At 42.4% G+C, this 23,109-nt stretch overlaps 2 pseudogenes; both read right to left on the bottom strand.

Moving 5' to 3' along the window:
* Positions 1-1,913: 1,913 nt before the first annotated feature.
* On the bottom strand, positions 1,914-2,765 carry LOC131899637 (ataxin-7-like protein 3; annotated as a pseudogene).
* An 18,027-nt stretch (positions 2,766-20,792) lies between these two features.
* LOC131899636 (transferrin receptor protein 1-like) lies at positions 20,793-21,707 on the bottom strand (annotated as a pseudogene).
* Between the last annotated feature and the right edge of the window lie 1,402 nt (positions 21,708-23,109).

The raw sequence follows: 23,109 nt of genomic DNA, 5'->3' as shown, positions 1-23,109 counted from the left end.
ATAAATAAATAAATAAAAATAAAAAATAAAAAATAATAAGTATCAGCCACAATCAGAAAAACCCCAGGGGAGACTAGGGTACCAGACAGTGTACTTCAACCCTAACTCTGTTGTTCCCTTAACCCTCTAGGGTTTCTAACCCAAATCAGTCCAACCAGTCCTGGGTACTAGCTACCCAATGTGCAAGTGCCTCCTCCTGGGAAGAGAGAGGACATGTATAGCAAGTGCCGGAAAACCTGGCTCAGGATCAACCCCGTTCCTGTCAGTCAGCTGTACTCCAGTCCATGCCCAGGTCCTCCAGCTCAATTCCAAGGCATACCACTTACTTGGGAGGTGGGACAGTACATCTCTTCAGGATGTAAGCCAGGTAGGTGGGTGCCCTGGCATGACAGTCCCACAGAGGGGCAACCGCACCCAGCCAACCTCCGTTGACAACCGAGGGCAGAGACTACCTTCTCATCCCACCCCACTCCTAGCAAAGGGAGAGAGGCACAAGATTAGGGTTTTCCTCAGAGCCCCAAACCACAAGTACAGAATAAATAACTTAAAAGCGGCAAGAGAGGGAACGGGGCAGGCTTTAGAGGCAGGAGCGCTGAGAGGAACCAAAGCTGGTCAAGGGGAAGGGGCGGCAAGCAGCAGCTGGGAACTCAGGCTGCCCCAGCAGGGCAGGGCTGGGGGGCAGGATGGGGGCGGGGAGAACATGGGGTCACCCCAGGAGGATGAGGCTGGGCCCCTTCCTGGGGCAGGGAATGAGGTAAGAAACATTTCAAATAGAGCAGCACCGTCCCTCTCACCTGGCTGTCCTCACAGCCCTGGGGCAGGGAGGGCAGGGGGCCGCTCTGATACAGGCTCCCTCTTCCTACCCTCCCCTTCCCATTCCTTGAAGCTGTAGAGGCTGGAGGCCCTTTCCTGACCCCCAACAACAAAAGAACAGCTTCTGCTGCCAAGGAGGCCCATGGGGACTGAGGGAAGGGCTGCCCCATGAGGCAGTTCTGGACGCCCACCTCAGCAGACAGCACTCTGCCTGCTGACTCCGGGGACTGGGGACATCTGATAGGACTCTGCACACAGACAGGACACACCAGCCCTGCCCCTCAGCTCCAAGCACCGGACCCATTCACATTGCTGAGGGCAGCCAGGGGAGGCCCCCTCTGGCCTCAGCTTCCAAACAAAAGCCACCTGGGTAGCCACAATGCCCCTCAGCAGGACTCAGTCCAGTTCCTGGGGTGGGGAGCAGGCAGTGGCCTGGCACAGTGCCCAGGTCAGGCCCCTAGCCTCACTGGACATCCAGTAACTCACTCAATAAACAGGAAAAACACCTCCCCATCAAACTTATGTCCAAGGCATAATATGTCCAGGTCTGTGTTCTGCATGCCGAGGGGTCATGCTTCATTGCAGAGGACCCTGACACCCCCCAGGGGCACATAACTGGATCCTTTGCCTGCTTGGCTTACCAAGCTTCCCAAGCCCAAACCCCCAGCAGCTGTCCATATGCCAGGCTATGCTGCCTGGGTGAGGGTTGGGAGAGAGGGCTCTCTCAGTGTGGTAGTTTCAATGTAATAGGCCCCCATAGTCTCATAGGGAGTGGCACTATTAGGAGGTGTGGCTTTGTTGGAGTGGGTATGGCCTTGTTGGAGGAAGTGTGTCACTGGGGGTCGAGCTTTGAGGTTTCCTATGCTCAGGACAGTGTCTCAGTCAACTTTCTGTTGCTTGCAAGATATAAGCCTCTAAGATACCACATCTAAGGCACCACATCTGCCTGCATGCTGCCATGCTCCTCGTCATGATGATAATGGACTGAACCCCTGAACTGTAAGCAAGCCACTCAAATTAAATACTTTCCATTATAAGAGTTGCTGTGGCCATAGTGTCATTTCACAGCAATAGAAACCCTAAGACACTCAGCCAAAGACTCACTGCACTGTGAGTAGGCTCTGCAGCTCTTCTGGCCCCAAGGTCTTGTAGGTGATCCAAGTTGAGTTGCTGTACTTAAAAGGAGCCGAGTTGCTAAGTTCCCCTGAAGGAGAAAAAGAAGGGGAAGGGTGTTTGATGCAGAAGTACAGAGAACCCAGTTTTGTGTTTTAAAGACTTGATCTTTGAAGGGATTTAGGGTTCTTGTCTGATCTTCTCTCCTTGGCTTTCTTCTCTGAGTTATAGGACCAGCCATTGTCATTGATGTTATCATTGTCTTCTTGGTCACTCTCAAATGTGTTCATATTGTTGCTATTGGCAATCTGACGGTTGGTGTTTTGGTTGCTGTCATGACCCGCTCATTCCCAGGCACTTCTCTAGGTGTGTGTGGAGTGGGGGCAAAGCGGGAAGCAGCAATACTGCGGCTGCAGTTGGGGCAAACACACTCCTTGCTCTTTTACTGCTTGAAAACCTGTCCAAAACGTCTAAACTAGTCTGGTCCATGATCTCAAAATCCTTCATGCTCTCAGGATCCACATCATCCAGAAAGAAGTAGCCACATTTGACAGCCCGGTGTGCCTCAAAGCAGAATCCTAAACAAGAATCCTCAACCAGGTCTGCATATTATCTCCTGAGCCTCTAGTTTGTTGTTATCTAGGCCAGACAAAGACATTTTCTTTTGTAAACTCTTCTGGAGACGGCCTCTGACTGCTCACATCACAGCCAACTGCAACAGAGCACAGCCCGCTGCAACAGGGCTCACCCAGGGGGCCGCACTGGGGCTCAGGGATGAGTCCTCTGGCGGTGGTGGTGGCTGTGGCTGCTGCTCCAGAGCTCCATGTCTGTAAGTCCATCCTCGCCTCTCCCCGGGCCCAAGGGGTGGGGGTCGGGCTACCACCCCTCACTTCCCATCTTGCCTCCTAACTGGGAGGCCATGGCTCCTTTTCCTTCTTTCTCGTTCCATCGACGCCCCCTCCTCACCTCACCCCGACCCCTATATCTATATGTTCATTAAGGCTCTTGTGTTTGCTACTCCGTTCTACAGGTATACTAGCTAACAACTGAAGGTTGTTGCTGCATGAAGTTTGTCCTCAGGTTTTACAATTTTGAGCTAGTGTATTCCAAGTCCTCTCCTATGTTTTGAGGCGTTCCTTGTCCCTGGTTATAATCTGTCACTCTCTTCCTGATTATAACTGACCTTGCCACATGGATCCTACCCCAAGGATCATTAAAATTTCATGGATCTTCAGGATGGGATGGTCCCAGGCAATCATCATTACATTGTTTGTGCTACCTACCAGTCATGATAGTATCTGCAGAGATATATCTCTAAATGCTTTAATGCTGTTTGCCCGTGTGACTATCCTGAGCAATTTAATTTTTGTTTTGTTGAGAAATGTGGTGGCTGTGGGCCACATGGCAACCTTCAGCTTTTCTGGTTGGCTACTGGTCTCATATTTTTGAACTGTTGAGTTGCCCCACAGTGTTTGCACCCTACATGTCATGCCACTGCTATTTGTCCACTGTGTTTTCAGTATAGCACATTGGCTCCGAGTATGCTGCTCTCCAGTTACCTAAGTCCCTCCTCATTAACCATAGAGACAGTGTCATTGGCTTGTTTAGGCCCCAGTAGAATCTACTTACCCATATTAGTTTCCATTATGGTTGATGCTGATCCTCCATTAGCAAACTGTACAGTTGGGGTTCTGTGTTTAAATTATTACATTTATTTATTTATTTATTTAGTGTGCACTTATGTGCATGTGCCAGAACATGTGTGGAGGTCAAAGGACAATTTTGGGGAATCAGATCTCCTGCCACCTAGGTCCTGGGAATTGAGCACAGGTTGTCAGGGTAAAGCATCTTCATCCACCGAGCCATCTTTTTTGCCCTGCCTTTGTTTTTTTAATTTTTAGTTTCATATAGTCCATGCTGGGCCTGAGCTTACTGTATAGTTGAGGTCCTTCTTCCTTTACTTCCCGAATTCTGGAATTACAGGTATGTGCCACCATGCCTTGAAACTATAGGGTGTTTTTAACATCCCAAAGGCCCCCACAATGTGTTATATTTATTTACTGTGTTGGAGAGTGTAAGCCACAACACACATGTGATGGTTGGGGACAACGAGCTTCTTCTCCCCTCCCAGGGATTGAACTCAGGCTTGGCAGGCTTGGCAACAAGCACCTTTATCTTATGAGCCATATTGTTGCTGGCTCCCCAACTTTCTTTTTTGAGATAGGGTCTCCTGTTGCCTAGGCTGGCCTCAAACTTGCTGAGGACAACCTTGAACTTCTGTTCTTCTTGCCTCTACCCCATAACTGCTGGGATTACAGGCATGTGCCACCACACCCAGTTTTCATGTGTTCTGGAGATCAAACTCAGGACTTTGTGCACACTCGGTTATAGCACTCTACCAACTGAGGTTTACCCCCATGTTCAAAGCAGAGATTTTGACCTCTACAAGCTCTCCCAGTAGCAGAGTCCACATTAGCCTCACCTTGCTGATAACCTAATAGCCATGAATTATAGGTTCTTTAACTCTTATAAGCCCAATCACAAATGTAGTAGTGCCCTAGCACTGAGCATGCTCTGTACTTCACAGCCTACCACTGCCTATTAGGCTCAACATGTCAACTGCCTCATATTTCTTAGTTAAAATATCTGTCTCATGTTTCTTTCCTTCCTTCTTTTTTCTTTTCCTTCCTTCCTTCCTTCCTTCCTTCCTTCCTTCCTTCCTTCCTTTTTTCCTTTTTGGTTTTTTGAGACAGGGTTACTCTGTAGCCCTGGCTGTCTATAGACAATGTTGCCCCTGCCTCCTGAGTGCTGAAATTAAAGTGGGATTAAAGGCGTGTGCCACCATCTCTCGGTTTCCTTCCTTAGTTCTCCCCCCTCTCTTTCTCTTTGAGACAGGGTTTCTCTGTGTAGCCTTTTCTGTTCTGGACCTAGCTCGGTAGACCAGGCTGGCCTTAACTCAGAGATCGGTATGCCTCTGCTTCCCAAGTGCTGGGATTAAAGGCAAGCGCCACCACCACCCAACTTTCATGTTTCTTAATTAAAACATCTTCCATTGTATATTAGTGTTTCTGCTATGTCTGCTAAACTTATATATAGGTACAGTGTTTGATCTTCATGAAAACTTAGCCCAGTGTCTACCTACTCCACATTAACCTTTAATCTTTCTTTGCTGGTTAGCTATTAGCTACTACTAAATGTAGTTTGTCTTAGGACTGAGGAGATAGCTCCATTGATAAAATGCTTGCCTCAAAAGCATGAGAAGAACCTGAGTTTGATCCCTAACACTCATATAAAAGACCAGCCTGGTGGTGTGTACTTGTAATATTAATGCTGGGTTTGATCCCTAAGACCCACATGGTAGGAGAGAACCAACTCATGCAAATTGTACTCTGAGCTCCATAGATGCACCATGGCACAGGTGCACTCATTAACAAGCAACACACACACACACACACACACACACACACACACACACACACACGAAATAAAATTTTTTTAAATTGAGGACTGACATCACAGAACTTTTCTTCAATGACTTATGGAAGCAGATGCACAGATCTACAACCAAACACCAGGTAGAGATCCAGGAGTCCAGTCAAAAAGAGAGAAGAGGGGTTCTGTGAGCAAGTGCATCAGGATCATGATTGGAAAACCTGCAGAGATGACCAAACCAAACTAGTGGGAACTCATGAAAGTTGGATCAATGGCTGTGGAGCCTACATGGAACTGGACTAGGCCCTCTGCATGGAGAGACAGTTGTGTAGCTTGATCTGCTTGGAGGGCCCCCTTGCAGTAGGATCAGAATCCATCCCTGGTGTATGAGAAGGCTTTTTGGAGCCCACTACCTATGATAGGATGCCTTGTTGCAGCCTTGAGGCAGGGGGAAGGGCTTGGACTTGCCTCTACTGGATGTGCCTCCCCATGGGAGGCTCCTGCCTTCTTGTGTGTGTGTGGGGGTGTTGGGTGGGATGGGAGGGGGAGGGGGAGGGGGTGGGAAGAGGGGAGAGGGGGATCTTTGATTGGTGTGTAAAATGAATGAAAAAAATTTTCTTAATAAAAAAAATTGAGGACTGACATCAGAGGTTGACCTCTGGCCTCCATACACATGCTCACCTAGACACATGCTGCACACATACACATAAAACAGTCTTTATCACACTATTAGCCCTTTTACCCATATATCTCTGCATATGCTGATGTTTACTTGTCCCCTAGAGCAGTATATTAACCTCAGGAACCCCAGCCTTCATTAGACCTCACCATGGTAAAAACAAAATAAAACAATAACAACAACATCTCGTCATGGTTTCAAATGATGTCACATTAGCCACCTCAGCATGATGCTTTTGACCCTCATGAGTCCTCATAGAGATGTCTGCTGATGCTTGATCAGCTCCATCACTCTGTGGAACCCTCTCTAGTCACCCGAAGAGTGGCTTTGGTCTCTATTATGATGCCTAGATTCTGATGGTCCTGTACTGGAATTATGGTATTCCTGACTTTTGCTTGTCTTTGTTTGGGGGAATTTTTTTGTTTTGTGTTTTGGTTGTTCTTTTAATGCCTGATTGTTTTGTAGTCCTACTCACTATTTTTCATATACAATGACTGTTATGGCCTCTTTAGAAGTTTCACGATCTTAAAAAAAGTGTGTGTGTGTGTGTGTGTGTGTGTGTGTGTGTGTGTGTGTAACACGAAAGCAGGAGGGGGACTATTTGAGGGAAGAAAGGGGACCAGGCAGCACAGAGGGAAGGTGCTTTGGAGGTAACATGAACAAAATGGTATTTATGTATGAAAATTCCATAAAACCCCAATATTTAATATGTTCTTTAAAGCAATGATAATAAAAAAGAATATCACTGCATCTTACTACAAATCAGAAAGACTCCACATTAAATGGAATATACAATACATGTGGACACCACAATTATTTAGAATTATTTTTAAATGTGGAAACATAAATTATAAAATTGTCCCAGAATGCAAATATGAACAAACTTGAAATAAATGATAAAAAGTTTCAACAAAGAAGACATCGGCAAACATAAGATACAAATTTTAAGAAACAAGGGAAATTTGGAACTGAAAAATATAATGACCCTCCAAACAAATGTAGTCAGGATACTTAAGAGCACTAAGCAAAAGGTTGATGTGGAGATGAGTTTGAAACAACATAGAACTGAATCTCAAAGGAAAACAGGGCCTGGAAAGATTGCTCAGGGGATGAAAAGACTGATTGCTCTTCCACAGGACCTGGGTTTGATCCCCAGCACTCACATAGTGGCTCACAACTCTGAGGGCCACCGTAAAGACACCACTAAAATGGCCACTCTGTAAGTGGAAAAGGAAAAGTTTATCTCAAACTTCCAAGGCTATGTGGGGTGGTATAGAGAGATGGGAGTTGTGGAAAAATCATGTGGGTTATAAGAAGGATGAGGAGGCAGGCGCGGCAGCGGCCCGCAGAGGCAGGCAGGCGCAGTGGCGGGCAGCAGCCGAAACACAGTAGCAATAAAGACCAGAAACTGAGCTATTACCTGCTGAAGAGTTAGTGAAAACAAGCTCTTAATCAAGAGCTTGGAACAGGGACACCTTTAATCCCAACACCCGGGGAAGGAGCCATCTCCGTGGGACGGAACCAGAATGGATCTGAACACTCTGTCTGAGACAAACCAGGGCCCAGCTGCTGATCCTGCAAAACCCAACAACTTGGAGGTGTTGGTGAGACTACCCTGCTCAGCTGAAATCCATCTGGAAGAGGATTCAGAACCCTACAGTTTGAAGTCTGAGGAAACAAGATCAGCTGAGGAGTTGACGAATGAACAAAACGTGACCGGAGAACACAGAAGAAGGCGCCGCCCAGCCACCGAACCAGATCACCAGAATTGTTAAGTATACACTTCACTGACTAAGAACAGGTAAGCTCCCATCTCCAGACCAACAGATCAGGTCCCTAGCCCCTAGGCCCTACCCATCGGAGTCCCAGAGACCAGACAGCTACCTTTCCCTGCTCCCCCACCAAAAAACAAAAACAAAAACAAAAACAAAAACAAAACAAAAACAAAAACAAAAAAAAAAAAAACCTAACCCCTACGAACCTAACAACCACTGAAACCATAAGCACACCCTGCACCAACTGGGAACAACTGCTCCCAAAGACAGAACCCATTAATACTGATTGGACTAAGCTGCTCCCGAAGAAACAGAGCCCAACAGCACCAATTTAACCAAGAACTCCTAGTGAACCAAGACTAAAAATTAGAACAAGAGAGGCACCTTCAGACACAGACGCTGCCTGCACCAAGCAGAGGAAGAGATGAGTAGACGCCCGTGCAAAAATACAGACAACAACATAAAGACCTATATGACAACATCAGAACCTAGTGATTCTACACCTGCAAGACCTGAACATACCAAGACAGAAGAAACAGAAGAAATCAATCCTAAAAATGACTTTAAGAAGATGATAGAGGCCCTTAAAGAAGAAATAAAAAATTCCCTTAAAGAGGAAATAAATTCCCTTAAAGAGGAAATGAAAAACTCCATTAAAGAGGAAATAAAAAATTCCCTTAAGGAGGAAATGAAAAACTCCCTTAAAGAGGAAATAAAAATTCCCTTAAAGAAATGGAAGAAAAAAACAAACAAAAAATTGGAAGAAATCAAAGAAAGCCAAGAAAAAGTAATTAAACAGATGAAGGAAACAATTAAAGATCTGAAAGTTGAAATTGAGACAATAAAGAAAACACAAGCTGAGGGAATGCTGGAAATAGAAATCCTGACTAAATGAACAGGAACTACAGAAACAAGCATAACCAACCGAATGCAAGAGATGGAACAGAGAATCTCTGACGTTGAAGACACAATAGAGAAAATAGATTCGTCAGTCAAAGAAAACACTAAAAACAAAAAAGTCATAACACAAAACCTCCAAGAAATTTGGGATACCATGAAAAGACCAAACTTAAGAATAATAGGGATAGACGGAGAAGAATACCAACTCAAAGGCACAGAAAATATATTCAACAAAATCATAGAAGAAAACTTTCCTAACCTAAAGAAAGAAATACCTATGAAGATACAAGAAGCTTACAGAACACCAAATAGGCTGGATCCAAAAAAAAAAGTCCCCTCGCCACATAATAACCAAAACACTAAATACACAGAACAAAGAAAAAATATTAAGAGCCGCAAAGGAAAAAGACCAAGTAACATATAAAGGCAAACCCATCAGAATAACACCAGACTTCTCAATAGAGACTATGAAAGCTAGAAGGTCCTGGACAAATGTTATGCAGACACTAAGAGACCACGGATGCCAATCCAGATATTATACCCAGCAAAACAATCACAATAGGCGGAGTAAACAAAATATTCCATGATAAAACCATATTTAATCAATACCTGTCCACAAACCCAGCCCTACAGAAAGCACTAGAAGGAAAAATCTAACCCAAAGAAGCTAAACACACCCATGAAAACTCAGGCAATAGATAATCCCACACCAACAAACACCAAAGAAAGACAACACAACACAACCACAAAAAATAACAGGAATTAACAATCACTGGTCATTAATATCCATCAATATCAATGGTCTCAACTCACCTATAAAAGACACAGACTAACAGAATGGATAAGAAAACAGGATCCATCCATCTGCTGTAGATGTAACCAACCGTCTTATTAAATAAGAAACACAGAGCCAATGCAAAGAAGAAAGCCAAGAGATCAGAGCTAAGAGCCTTACCCGCCTGCTGCAGCTAGCCTCTTCAGCCAAGAGACCTCTCTGAAAAAGAGACCTACTTCCTGTCTGTTTCTGTTCTGACTTTTCATTGGTTGTAAACCCAACCACATGACTGCCTCGTCACTGTCTGTCTGTACAGACCTCCAGGTCTTCTATGGTTGGTATTGAGATTAAAGGCGTGTGTCTCCAATGCTGGCTGTATCCTTGAACACACAGAGATCTACCTAGCTCTGCCTACCAAGTGCTGAGATTAAAGGCGTGCACCACCAACACCCAGCTTTTGCTATGGCTCTAATAGCTCTGATCCCCAGGCAACTTTATTTATTAACATACAAATAAAATCACATTTCAGTACAAATAAAATATCACCATAATCTGCTGCATACAAGAAACACACCTTAACTTAAAAGACAGACACTACCTCAGAGTAAAGGGCTGGGAAAAGGCTTTCCAAGCAAATGAACCTAAGAAACAAGCTGGTGTAGCTATCCTAATATCTAATAAAATAGACTTCAAACTAAAATCAATCAAAAGAGATAAGGATGGACATTACATATTTATCACAGGAAAAATCCACCAAGATGAAGTCTCAATTCTGAACATTTATGCCCCAAATACAAAAGCACCCACATTCATAAAAGAAATATTACTAAAATTTAAAACGCACATCAAACCCCACACATTAGTAGTGGGAGATTTCAACACACCACTCTCATGAAAAGACAGATCTACCAGACTGAAACTTAACAAAGAAATAAAGGACCTAACAGATGTTATGACTCAAATGAACTTAATAGATATCTACAGAACATTCCATCCTAACACAAAAGAATATACCTTCTTCTCAGCACCCCATGGAACCTTCTCAAAAATTGACCACATGCTTGGTCACAAAACAAATCTCAACAGATACAAAAAATTTGGAATAACCTCCTGTATCTTATCGGACTACCATGCCTTAAAGTTAGATTTCAACAACAACAAAAATTATAGAAAGCCTACAATCTCATGGAAACTGAATAATGCCCACCTGAAACATCAATGGGTTAAGGAAGAAATAAAGAAAGAAATTAAAGATTTTCTAGAATTCAATGAAAATGAAAGTACAACATACCCAAACTTATGGGACACTATGAAAGCAGTGTTAAGAGGAAAATTCATAGCTCTAAATGCACACATAAAGAAGATGGAGAAATCCCATACCAATGAATTAACAGCACAACTGAAAGCTCTAGAACAAAAAGAAACAAACTCACCCAGGAGAAATAGACACCAGGAAATAATCAAATTGAGGGCTGAAACCAATGAAATAGAAACCAAGAGAACAATACAAAAAATTAATGAAACAAAGAGTTGGTCTTTGAAAAAATCAACAAGATAGACAAACCCCTAGCCAAATTAACCAAAAGGCAAAGAGAGAGCACCCAAATTAACAAAATCAGAAATGAAAAGGGAGACATAACAACAGACAATGAGGAAATCCAGAGAATCATCAGATCATACTTCAAAAACGTGTACTCCACAAAAATGGAAAATCTAGAAGAAATGGACAATTTTCTGGATAGATACCACATACCAAAATTAAATCAAGACCAGATAAACCATTTAAATAGACCAATAACCCCTAAAGAAATAGAAACAGTCATCGAAAGTCTCCCAACCAAAAAAAGCCCAGGACCAGATGGTTTCAATGCAGAATTCTACCAGACTTTCAAAGAAGAACTAATACCAATACTCTTCAAATTGTTTCACACAATAGAAACAGAAGGAACACTACCAAACTCTTTTGATGAGGCTACAATTACCCTGATACCCAAACCACACAAAGACACAACAAAGAAAGAGAATTACAGACCAATCTCCCTCATGAACATTGATGCAAAAATACTCAACAAAATATTGGCAAACCGAATCCAAGAATACGTCAAAACAATTATCCATCACGACCAAGTAGGATTCATCCCAGGGATGCAAGGGTGGTTCAACATATGAAAATCTGTCAATGTAATACACCATATAAACAAACTGAAAGAAAAAAACACATGATCATCTCATTAGATGCTGAAAAAGCCTTTGACAAAATCCAACACCCCTTCATGATAAAGGTCTTAGAGAGATCAGGAATATAAGGAACATTCCTAAACATAATAAAGGCAATTTACAGCAAGCCAACAGCCAACATCAAATTAAATGGAGAGAAACTCAAAGCGATACCACTAAAATCGGGAACAAGACAAAGCTGTCCACTCTCCCCATACTTATTCAATATAGTACTTGAAATTCTAGCCAGAGCAATATGACAACATAAGGAGATTAAGAGGATACACGTTGGAAAGGAAGAAGTCAAGCTTTCCCTATTTGCAGATGACATGGTAGTATACTTGAGTGACCCCAAAGATTCAACCACGGATATGATACAGCTTATAAATACCTTCAGCAACATAGCAGGATACAAGATCAACTCAAAAAAATCAGTAGCCCTCCTATATACAATTGACAAACAGGCTGAGAAGGAAATCAGGGATACATCACCGTTTACAATAGCCACAAATGATATAAAATACCTTGGTATAACACTAATTAAACAAGTGAAGGACCTTTTTGATAAGAACTTTAAATCTCTAAAGAAAGAAATTGAAGAAGATATCAGAAAATGGAAGGATCTCCCATGCTCATGGATAGGTAGGATTAACATAGTAAAAATGGCAATCTTACCAAAAGCAATCTACAGATTCAATGCAATCCCCATCAAAATCTCAACACAATTCTTCACAGACTTGGAAAGAAAAATACTCAACTTCATATGGAAAAACAAAAGACCCAGGATAGCTAAAAGAATCCTGTATGATAAAGCAACCTCTGGAGGCATCACCATCCCTGACCTCAAGCTCTACTATAGAGCTATAGTAACAAAAACAGCTTGGTACTGGTATAAAAACCCACATACGGACCGAATTGAAGACCCTGACATTAATCTATGCACATATGAACACCTGATGTTTGACAAGCCAAAACTATACCATGGAAAAAAGAAAGTATCTTCAACAAATGGCGTTGGCATAACTGGATGTCAATATGTAAAAGATTACAAATAGATCCATTTCTGTCACCATGTACAAAACTGAAGTCCAAGTGGATCAAAGACCTCAACATAAATCCAGTTACACTAAACTTAATAGAAGAGAAAGTAGGACGTACTCTTGAATGCATTGGCACCAGAGACCACTTCCTAAATATACCACCAACAGCACAGACCCTGAGCACAACAATTAATAAATGGGACCTCTGGAAACTGAGAAGCTTTTGCAGGGCAAAAGACACAGTCAATAAGACAAAAAGACAGTCTACAGAATGGGAAAAGATCTTTACCAACCCCACATCTGACAGAGGATTGATCTCCAAAACATATAAAGAACTGAGGAAACTAGACATCAAAATACTGAACAATCCAATTAAAAAATGGGCTAAAGAGCTAAACAGAGAATTCACAAAACAAGAATAAAATGGCTGAAAGACATTTAAAGAAATGCTCAACATCCTTAATCATCAGAGAAATGCAAATCAAAACGACTCTGAGATACCACCTTACACCTGTCAGAATGGCTATGATCAAAAACACTAATGACAGTCAATGTTGGAGAGGATGTGGAGCAAAGGGAACACTCCTCCACTGTTGGTGGGAGTGCAAGCTTGTATAACCACTGTGGAAATCAGTATGGTAGTTTCTCAGAAAATTAGGAATCAATTGAACTACCTCAAGACCCAGCCATACCACTCTTGGGCATATACCCAAGGAATGCTGATTCATACCACAAAGATACACGCTCAACTATGTTCACAGCAGCACTATTTGTAATAGCCAGAACCTGGAAATAACCTAGATGACCTGCTGACATCCCACGCAACCTAAGTCAGAAGCTCATTTATTAGTAAAAGTGGGACCTGTAGGTCCCTGGCCCCCGTTTTGGGTAGCTGTTGCCTTGCTTGCTGACCTTGACCTTGATATCTTCCCTATGCTAATTTCCTGCGGGGTTCTACCCTCCTGAATGCTTAAGGGAAGTTCCTTGTCTTTGTATCCTGCATAATGGGCGTTAACAGCTTAGATGCAAGATTGTAAAACTTCAGTAGCGAACTTCTGCCCTCTGGAGTTCTCCCATTGTGCTGTAAGCCTGTATTTAAGACCTCTTCCCTCCTTCAATAAACAGAATTCGGCATTAAAGAAAAAAAAAAAGGATGAGTAGCTGAGGAGTGGGGCAAGTCCATGAACTGGAGCTGCCTGGGAGATTATTAGGGTACAGGAGGAGATGTGAAGAGCCAGGATGCTGAAGTAGTCTTTGAGATGTGTGAATGTGTGTGAATAGGGACCAGAGGCTAGCTAGCATCAGCTTTGACATGCACCATAGGTACATGTCAATAGGGAGCCAGAAGCCTCATCTAAGGGAACAGAGGGAAGTGACTCTTCCTGACAGACAGTAACCTGAATCATAGGTTCCCGAGGAATGCATAAAGTATCTGCCAGCAATCCTGTAATCAGCCTGGTATGAGCTAAGCAAAGACTGTCCTTTTGGACCTAGTTAGTGGACCTGCTGTGGGATGTTCTGTATGGCAAATGTGTTGCTAATTAGTCAATGAATAAGATACTGATTGGCCATTGGCTAGGCAGGAAGTGTAGGCGGGACAAGGAGGAGAATAAAGCTTGGGAAGTGGAAGGCTGAGTCAGAGAGACACTGCCAGCCGCCGCTATGACAAGCCACATGTGAAGATGCCGGTAAGCCATGAGACATGTGGCAAGGTATAGATTAATAGAAACGGATTAATTTAAGCTGTAAGAACAGTTAGCAAGAAGCCTGCCACGGCCATACAGTTTGTAACCAATATAAGTCTCTGTGTTTACTTGGTTGGGTCTGAGCGGCTGTGGGACTGGCGGGTGAGAGAGATTTGCCCTGACCATGGGCCAGGCAGGAAAACTCTAGCTACATGGACCTGTCCTTTTGGGTTGCTTGGGATTTTCATTCAGATCTAACAACAACCTGTAACTCCGGTCCCAGAGGACTGGACCACCTTTGATGGCCTCAGCAAGCACCCACCAGGCACACATGTGATGCGCAGACCCATATGCAGACCAAATATCCATACACATACAAAATATAAAAGGCAAGAAATAATTGATTTTAGAAAAAGAAAACCAAGGCTGGAGAGATGGCACAGTGGTTAAAAGCACATACTTAGAGGACAAGAGTTCAGATCCCTCCATGGACATATGTGATAATAAGTAAAACAAATCTTAAAAAACAACACAAAACTGGACCGGGCAGTGGTGGCACACATCTTTGATCCCAACATTTAGGAGGCAGAGGCAGGTGAATCTCTGTGAATTCAAGGCCAGCCTAGTCTATAGAACTAGTTTCAGGACAGCCAGGACTGCTACACAGAGAAACCCTGTCTCAAAAAACCAAAACCAAAGCAAACCAACCAACCAACCAACCAAACAAACAAACAAAAACCAAACCCCCCACAAAACCAAGAACCCAAGGGCTGTAAGTCATGGAACACTGAAAGATGGGCTTCCTTCCCCTTCTCTTCCCTTGAGAAGCCTTTCTTCATGTCCTCCACTTCCCCTTTTCTTCCATTCTCTTTCCTTCCAGTCCTGTCCTATAGCTTCCAACCCTGTCTTTCCTTCCCTTCCCTCTTTCCCTCTTTCCTCCCCTTTCTCCCACATCCTTCTCTTTATTTCTTTGCCTTCCTTGTCTGTCCCATTTCCTTTCTTGCACTTCACCTTTTCTGGTTCCCACATTCCTCTTCCATTCCTGTTCTTGACTTTCATTCCATTTCCTTTACTACCTTTCTACTTTCTTGGATGCTAACCTTGCCCTTCCCTGATTCCTTGGTCTCCCCCTTCCCTTCCTGTCTACTCCTGTCTTTTTTCCTTCTTCCCAACCCTTCATTATATCCTGCTTCCCATTTACTCACTTTATTTGCCTTTATATCCTTTACTTAGTTTTAATGTCCTTCTATATTTTCATTCTGTTCTGCCTTCCATTCATTTCAGTTATCCTCTTCCTTTCTCTCCATTCATTTCCCTTTCACTTCTTTCCTCTATTCTCTTCCTTTCATTCCCCACATTTCTCTTAACTTCCCTTTCCTTCTCTTCCCTTCCGCACCATTCCTTTCTCATAAAGTGCACTCCCTCCTCCGTGACCCCTCTCAGTCCGTCTTTTTTCTAGGCTTCCTCGCACTTTCTTTCCCCAGCCTTCCCTCCACCCTTCTCCCCCCTGTCGCTTCCCTTCATTTACTGACACTTTCAAGTTCTCTTTTACTAACTTCCTTTCCCTCTTTTCTCGGCCTTTGACTCTTTTCCTTGCATCCTCCTTTTCTTTGTCTTCCCTCCCCATCCTTTTCTTTCTCTTGTCTTCCTTTTCTTTCCTGTACATTCTTCCCACTTCTTCCTTCCCTCATCCCTTCGATGCCCTTCCCTCCCATCCACTTACTTTCTTTGCTTTTATAGCCTTCCCTTCATTTTTATTTACTTCTTTTCTTTTATTTATACTATTTTCCATTATTCCAGTTAACCCTCTTCACTTACCTCCACTTCTAATTCTTTAGTTTTCTTCTCTTCCTCTCTCTACCTCTCTTTTTTTAAAAAAAAAAATTTATTTATTATGCATACAGTGTTCTGCCTGCATTCCTGCAGGCCAGAAGAGGGCACCAGATCTCATTACAGATGGTTGTGAGCCACCATGTGGTTGCTGGGAATTGAACTCAGGACCTCTGGAAGAACAGCCAGTGCTCTTAACCTCTGAGCCATCTTTCCAGCCCTTCTCTTTTGTTTTTACTCTCCTGTGCTTTTCTTTCCTAAACTCCCTTTCTATACCTTTCTCTTCCCTTTCCACTCCATCTCTTTCCCCCACTCCACTGCTATCCTTTCCTTCCCACTTTCCAATGCTCCCCTGTCCTGGTTCTTCACCTTTCTTTCTTTCCTTAACTATTCTACTTTCCTTTCCATCCCTTTCATTTGCCCACACTCTCTTCACTTACTCCATCTTCTGTTAATGTTCTTCCCTTCTCTTCTTTTCTCTGCTTCCAACTCTCCATCCTTTCCCTTCTCATCCTTTACTTTCTTTCTGTTCTTTCCCTCCACTAACCTAACTTCCTTGAACTTTGTAGCCTTTTCTTCCTTCTTGTTTCCTTTCATTCTGTTTTTCCCTTCCACTCATTTGAGTTTGTTCTCTTACCCCCTGTCCTGGGTAGTTTTTTTGTTTGTTTTTTGTTTTTTGTTTTTGTTTTGTTTTTCGAGACAGGGTTTCTCTGTGTAGCTTTGCGCCTTTCCTGGAACTCACTTGGTAGCCCAGGCTGGCCTCGAACTCACAGAGATCCGCCTGGCTCTGCCTCCCGAGTGCTGGGATTAAAGGCGTGCGCCACCACCACCCGGCTAGTTTTTTTTTTTTTTTTAAATAAGCTAGAGTCACTTTGGAAGAGGGAACCTCAATTGAGAAAATGCCTGTGGGTAGGCCTGTCTTGCATTTTCTTGATTGATGGTTGATGAGGGAGGGGCCTGCTCACTGTGGGTTGAGCCACTCCTGGGCAGATGGTCCTGGACTGTATAAGAAAGCACACCACAGTAACAAACCCAACTGCAGTTTTATTTTTCTTCAGAAGTAGATTTCCTTCAAACCACATGAGACCTCTGCCACCCACCCACAAAGCAAGCCCTATATTCCTAAGCTGAGGACCCAAGGAGGCTAACTCCAGGGACCCTTTCCTAGACCAGCAGTGTATTCTGGGGGATGTTGAGCAGCTTGAGTTGGGATACCATGGCCTACCTTGAGAAATGGAGGTGGAGTTATGGTCTAGCCAGCACCCCCAATGCTCATGGGAAATATCAGCTCCATGCTGGTTGTTTTTACAAATCTTTCTCAGATCTATTATTTTGACAAAATATTATTTTGACAAAAATGAAGGAGGAGCCTATGATGAGATCCAGCTGTAAGGCATTTTCTCAATTACCAATCAATGAGCAAAGGCCCAGCCCATGGTGGGTGGTGCTATCCCTTAGCTAGTGGTCCTTGGTTCTATAAGAAAGCAGGCTGAGGAAGCCATAGGGAGCAAGCCAGTAAGCAGCACTCCTCCATGGCTTCTGCATTAGCTCCTGCCTCCAGGTTCCTACCCTGTTTGAGTTCCTGTCCTGGCTTCCTTCAATGATGAACAGTGATGTGGAAGTGTAAGCCAAATAAACCCTTTCCTCTCCAAGTTGCATTGGTCATTTTGTTTTATCACAGCAATAGTAAACCTAACTAAGACAAGTCCTGAAACTTATCACTAGGTGAGTCACTAACAGGCCTTCTTCAATATTTTGTGATTATAAACAAAACCTACCACATCCCCTAAGAGATAAGGGAACTTATCAATGCTTATTATTGCTTTTTCTCTCTACTGTTTTTTTTGTTTTTGTTTTTGTTTTTTGAGACAGGATTTCTCTGTGTAGCTTTGGTGCCTGTTCTGGATCTCGCTCTGTAGACCAGGTTGGCCTCAAAGTCACAGAGATCCACCTGGCTCTGCCTCCTGAGTGCTGGGATTAAAGGCGTGCACCACCACTGCCCGGCTCTTTACTGATTTTTTCCTCTGGTCTGTTGATTAATTAAGCTTTGCAGTCTCAGGAAGCTGTAATGTTACTCTTTTCAAATACTTGGTACTAATATTACTATTATTTTTGGCACTCCAAGTCTGGTCAGCTCCCTCTAGTTTCATTGAGGCTTCATGACCTTCCTTGTGGCTTGATTTTGGATGGCTTGGTACTAGGTTTGTGGTGATATATGGAGGAGGTGGAGCCTTTAGGAGGTAGGGACTAGTAGAAAGAATTTGGACCATTGTGAGCATGCCTTTGAAGGAAATATTGAGTCCCCAGCTCCATTACTCTCTTTGCTTCATGGCTGCCATGAGGTCAGTAGCCTCCTTCATATACTCATGTCACAGTAGTGTACTGCTTCACCACAGGTCTAAACACAGGGCAAACAACCATGGTTGGAAACCATGAGCCAAAATAAAGCTTTCTTCCTGATGCTGTTGTCATGGTGATGGGAAGCTAACAGCTTTCATGCCATTGAACAGAGAATGGAAGGCAGTTTCAAGTTTAAATGTCAATTCTTACTAATGCTTTTTATTTTTCCAATCAATAAACACTTTCTAATTAGTTGTGCCTTTGGTGAATTTCCAGTGTTCCAAAATGCTTGTTTTGAACAAATGTTTATATAGTTTTTTTAGTCTTAGGAGGAAAGAATTTGATGAGGTCCTAATTCCACCATTCTAGAAATTCTATCTCTGGACAAGCGACTTTTTTTTTTTGTTTCCCAACACCCTTTATTTCCTACTCCCTACCTTCCAAAATTCCCTTACTTTAAGCCAAAATGGATTCAAACCTGCTTGAACTACATTTAGGAAATAACATGCAAATAAAGAGAGATAGTTCAATTCATTTATCAGCAGCATACATTACAAATGTATACTTCTATTCCATAAACAGAAAACCTTGAGAAACCAGAGATAACAAAACACCCACATTAAATTGGGGGGGAAAAGGGATCTTGGAAATAATGATTTTGTTGTACAGCAGTTGAATTTACCCACCAAATGCTTAATGACACAAATGTTTCTGAAACTAAAATTAAGGAGTTACAATAAGTTGGGAATTCATGTTAGATACTAACGATCTTCAAGCTTTGAAGATGTCATTGCATGAAGAAAATTATGGGAAACACTGTTCCCGATAATTATGTGCACCCTTAGTGTAACATATGGAGATCACTGTCTCCGATGTAGACACTGTGGTAGGCAAAAACTACCTTGTTCTTTATACATTATGGAAGACACTGCTCCCAATAATGTGAGTTAAGTTTGTGAAAAAGGTACTGGAAATTTTGCAAAATTGAGTTTGAGTTACATCTTGAATAAACTGAGCTGTAAAAATTTGCATATGTAAGTACTACCACAGCCTTTAAATGGCAGTTATCTTTAACTTGGCCACAACCCACTGCACCTAGGAGAACTATCTTTTTTTTTTTCTGGACAGTTAAAAGTCTGACTGGATTAGAAATCCCTCTTACATCCAATTCTCTTCTAGTTCTTTTCTTATAACCTGCTGGCTTGTGACTTTCTCCTAAATCCGCAAGTGCTGACCATAAGTGCAAAACTTCCAGTATCTGTTGGGTCTTATTAGCAGATGCTGCTTTATTAAAAGAAAACAACAGTATAACTGTCATAATTATGGAAGGCACTGCTTCCAATAATTATCATCTATTAAAAAAAAACACTATTTATAGTGAACTCTGTCACTGATAAATAAACAATAAATATCTCAGTGCCAAAATGATAGAAAGCTTCTCCCAAAGACTAACACTTTGGCCAAAATTTGGCAGTGTGTTCTTTAAAGTCTGACAAACTGAGTCTAAAACTTGTTCTTTTTCAGAAAATGTTGGGGAAACAAAACAAAACAAAACAAAGAACTAAACACTACTGGGCAGATGCCAGGAGAGAAAATGTGAAGTCTTTGGCTTCTGATTTCCTCATCACAAATAACGTAAGGTTAACCAGTAAGGCCTATTCCTGCAGTAAGCAGACAAACTTCTCTCATCAGCAGAAGAACCTAGGTCAACTCCCTGGCAGACACACCCCATCTCTTCTGAAAGTAACTGTCTAATTTAGGAAATGGAAACCAGATAATCCTTAAGGGCACACAGCTCATCTGGAGAATCCCAGTGAGGATCATTGAGATGGGGACTCACACCCAGCTACCCCGTTGACCCTCAGCATCCCTCTTCCTCCCACCTCAAAAGATACTAGCAGATGCCCTCAGGACTAGAGCAATGTTCACACAACTGGTTCCGACATTTTCATGACCATAATGCAAAGAGGAAGTTATTACAAAGGACTCAAAATTCTAAAGATAATCTGAGACGCTATCATAACATGGAAAGTGTTATCCACTGGAACTTGAAGTGTAGGTCCAACCCTGCACTAAAAACTGCTGCCTAAAGACATTTAGTATCAAGATTGGGTAGAATTCTATCATTAGATTAGAGCTCTAATGAAAATTTAGCACAACCAGTACAAGTCTAGAAACAGACTACCCTGCTCTTTAAAACTCATTGTCAATATCCCAAATGTCACCAGAGAGGGCATTTGCAACTCCCTGAATAGTCCAAGTAGCTAGGGCCAACTGGTTTCTGAAGAGTGTTTCATTAAAAGCGCTAATATTTCTCTGATGAAGCTTCAGGTTCTCCACTAAAGCTGGGAGAGTGTGAGAGCCAGAGCCCCAGAAGATGTGTTGGAAAGGAAACTCTCTTGGAGAGGCATAGGGTGACAGGAAGTGATATTCCACTTTCATAATACGGTCATTGATTTCCCTCATGACAAATCTGTTTATTTTCTCACCATTGTGGAAATCAGTCGTTAGTCTAGATGTAGCACGGAAGAAGTCTCCATGAGCAGAATACAGCCACTGTAGACTCAAACCCATCACCCTGATATCTGCTCTGAACTGGTTCAGATCCTTCACAAATGCCAGTATTTTGTTGTTATACATTTCATAGTCCAGCTTCAGTTCAATTTCATGGGTAAGTTTAATAATGAACTGACCAGCCACTTCAGCTGCTGCACGAACCATTTTGTTCAGCTGAGGAACTTTGTCAATCAATTGATCATAGGTATCCAAAGTAGTGCTCATCCTCACAAAAACAGAAAGAAACTGCTGGGATTCCAGAATATGCCAGAAAAGGGAAAGCAGCATTGTCAAGGGAGAGCTTTTCAACTTTGCTAATCCAATTGCTGTCTTGATAGTGAGATTTCCCATTAATTGGATGCTTTACCCTAGCTGTCTACACCATCAGTCCCTTAGGAAAGGTTGAGTCTCCTGAATGCCTGCCTTTCTGCTTTCTTCCTTCTGGACAAGTGACTTTTAAAGAATCTTGCTATGTAGCCCAGACTGGCCTCAAACTCATGTTCCTCCTACTTCAGTTTCTATAGTGTTAAGATTATGGGCTTGTAACACCATGTCTAACTTAGAACAAGTGATTTTTGACAAAAGTCAAAATGTGAGAAATCATTTAATTTTAAATAAATATTTTAGAAACAAACCACAAACATACTTTATATCATATTAAAATATTAATTCAAAATGGTTCATAGACCTAGATAGAAAACCTAAAACTTTAAAATTCCAAAAGAGAAGACAGAAGAAAATCCTGTGACCTACAATGGAATCCTGCCTACAAGATATTCTGTTTCAATAGTGGCACAAATATTATATCACCCACTTTTTAATTGGATTTAAGGCCTACTCTGTGAGAAGGAACTCATACCTGACACCTTCAAGTGGCCAAGAATCTGAGAATAGATAGATTATGAACCTAGGGGAAATTCTACTATTCTGTTAATGGAACATAGCAACAAAATAACTCTACTGATATATTTCTATACCCATGGATCTGAGCATCGTTCAACCCTTTTCAGGGAGGCTTTTTCTTGCAGTAGGTGGTATTTAACCAAGAGATCCACAACTGGACAATGTGCAGAGAGTGGGAGTTTTTGGAGCACTCAGCACTAAATGGGTGTCTTTGTCAAACCCACCCACCAAGAATCAGGGATCTTTCTGCCTCCTTTTCCATGGGGTTCCCTGAACCCTGAGTGGAGAGATTTGATGGACACATCCCAATTAGGCCTGAGTGTTCCAAGGTCCCTCACTCTCTGTGTAATGTCTGGCTGTGCATCTCTATGTTTGTTCCCATCCGCAGAAGGAGGAAACCTCTCTGATGATGGCTGAACCAGGTACATCTGTTAGTATAGCAGAATGTCATTACATCACTACTTTTTTTCTTTTTTAGACCAATAGTATTTGGTTTTACCCTAGGTCCCTTGGCTATCTAGTCTCAGGTTCTTGGTCACCCAAGCAGTGTTGGGTAAGTCTTTGAGTAGTTGTCCAACACAAAATGGACCTTATGTTTTATTATGTACTTTTAGTTCTTTTGGGGGGTGTATTTTTTTGTCTTATTGATTTTGTTTTCTTTTTAAATTCAGATTATTTTGATTTTCATTTTTTGTGTGTTTTATAGTTTTTTGATATTTTTGTTTATTATTATCATTATTATTTGCTTTTTAAAAGAGAAAGTACATGAAGTTGTGATTCAGGGATCCTCCTCAGCCAAGAGAGCTCTCCGAAAGAGGAGCCCTCCTTCCTGTGTGTCTGTCTCTATATTCTCTCTGTTCTGGCTTCTGATTGGTTGTAAACCCAATCATGTGACTGCCTCGTCACTGCCTGTATGTACCGCCCTCCAGGTCCTTAAAGGCATACACCACCACTGCCACGCACTTGCTATGGCTCTAATAGCTCTGACCCCAGGCAACTTTATTTATTAACATAAAATAGCACCACAAAGTTGGTTGGGTTAGGAGTTGGA

Source organism: Peromyscus eremicus, chromosome X, assembly GCF_949786415.1.
Source record: "Peromyscus eremicus chromosome X, PerEre_H2_v1, whole genome shotgun sequence".
Lineage (NCBI taxonomy): Eukaryota > Metazoa > Chordata > Mammalia > Rodentia > Cricetidae > Peromyscus > Peromyscus eremicus.
The sequence above is the reverse complement of the archived record's forward strand: the minus strand, read 5'-3'. Positions and strand labels throughout refer to the sequence as shown.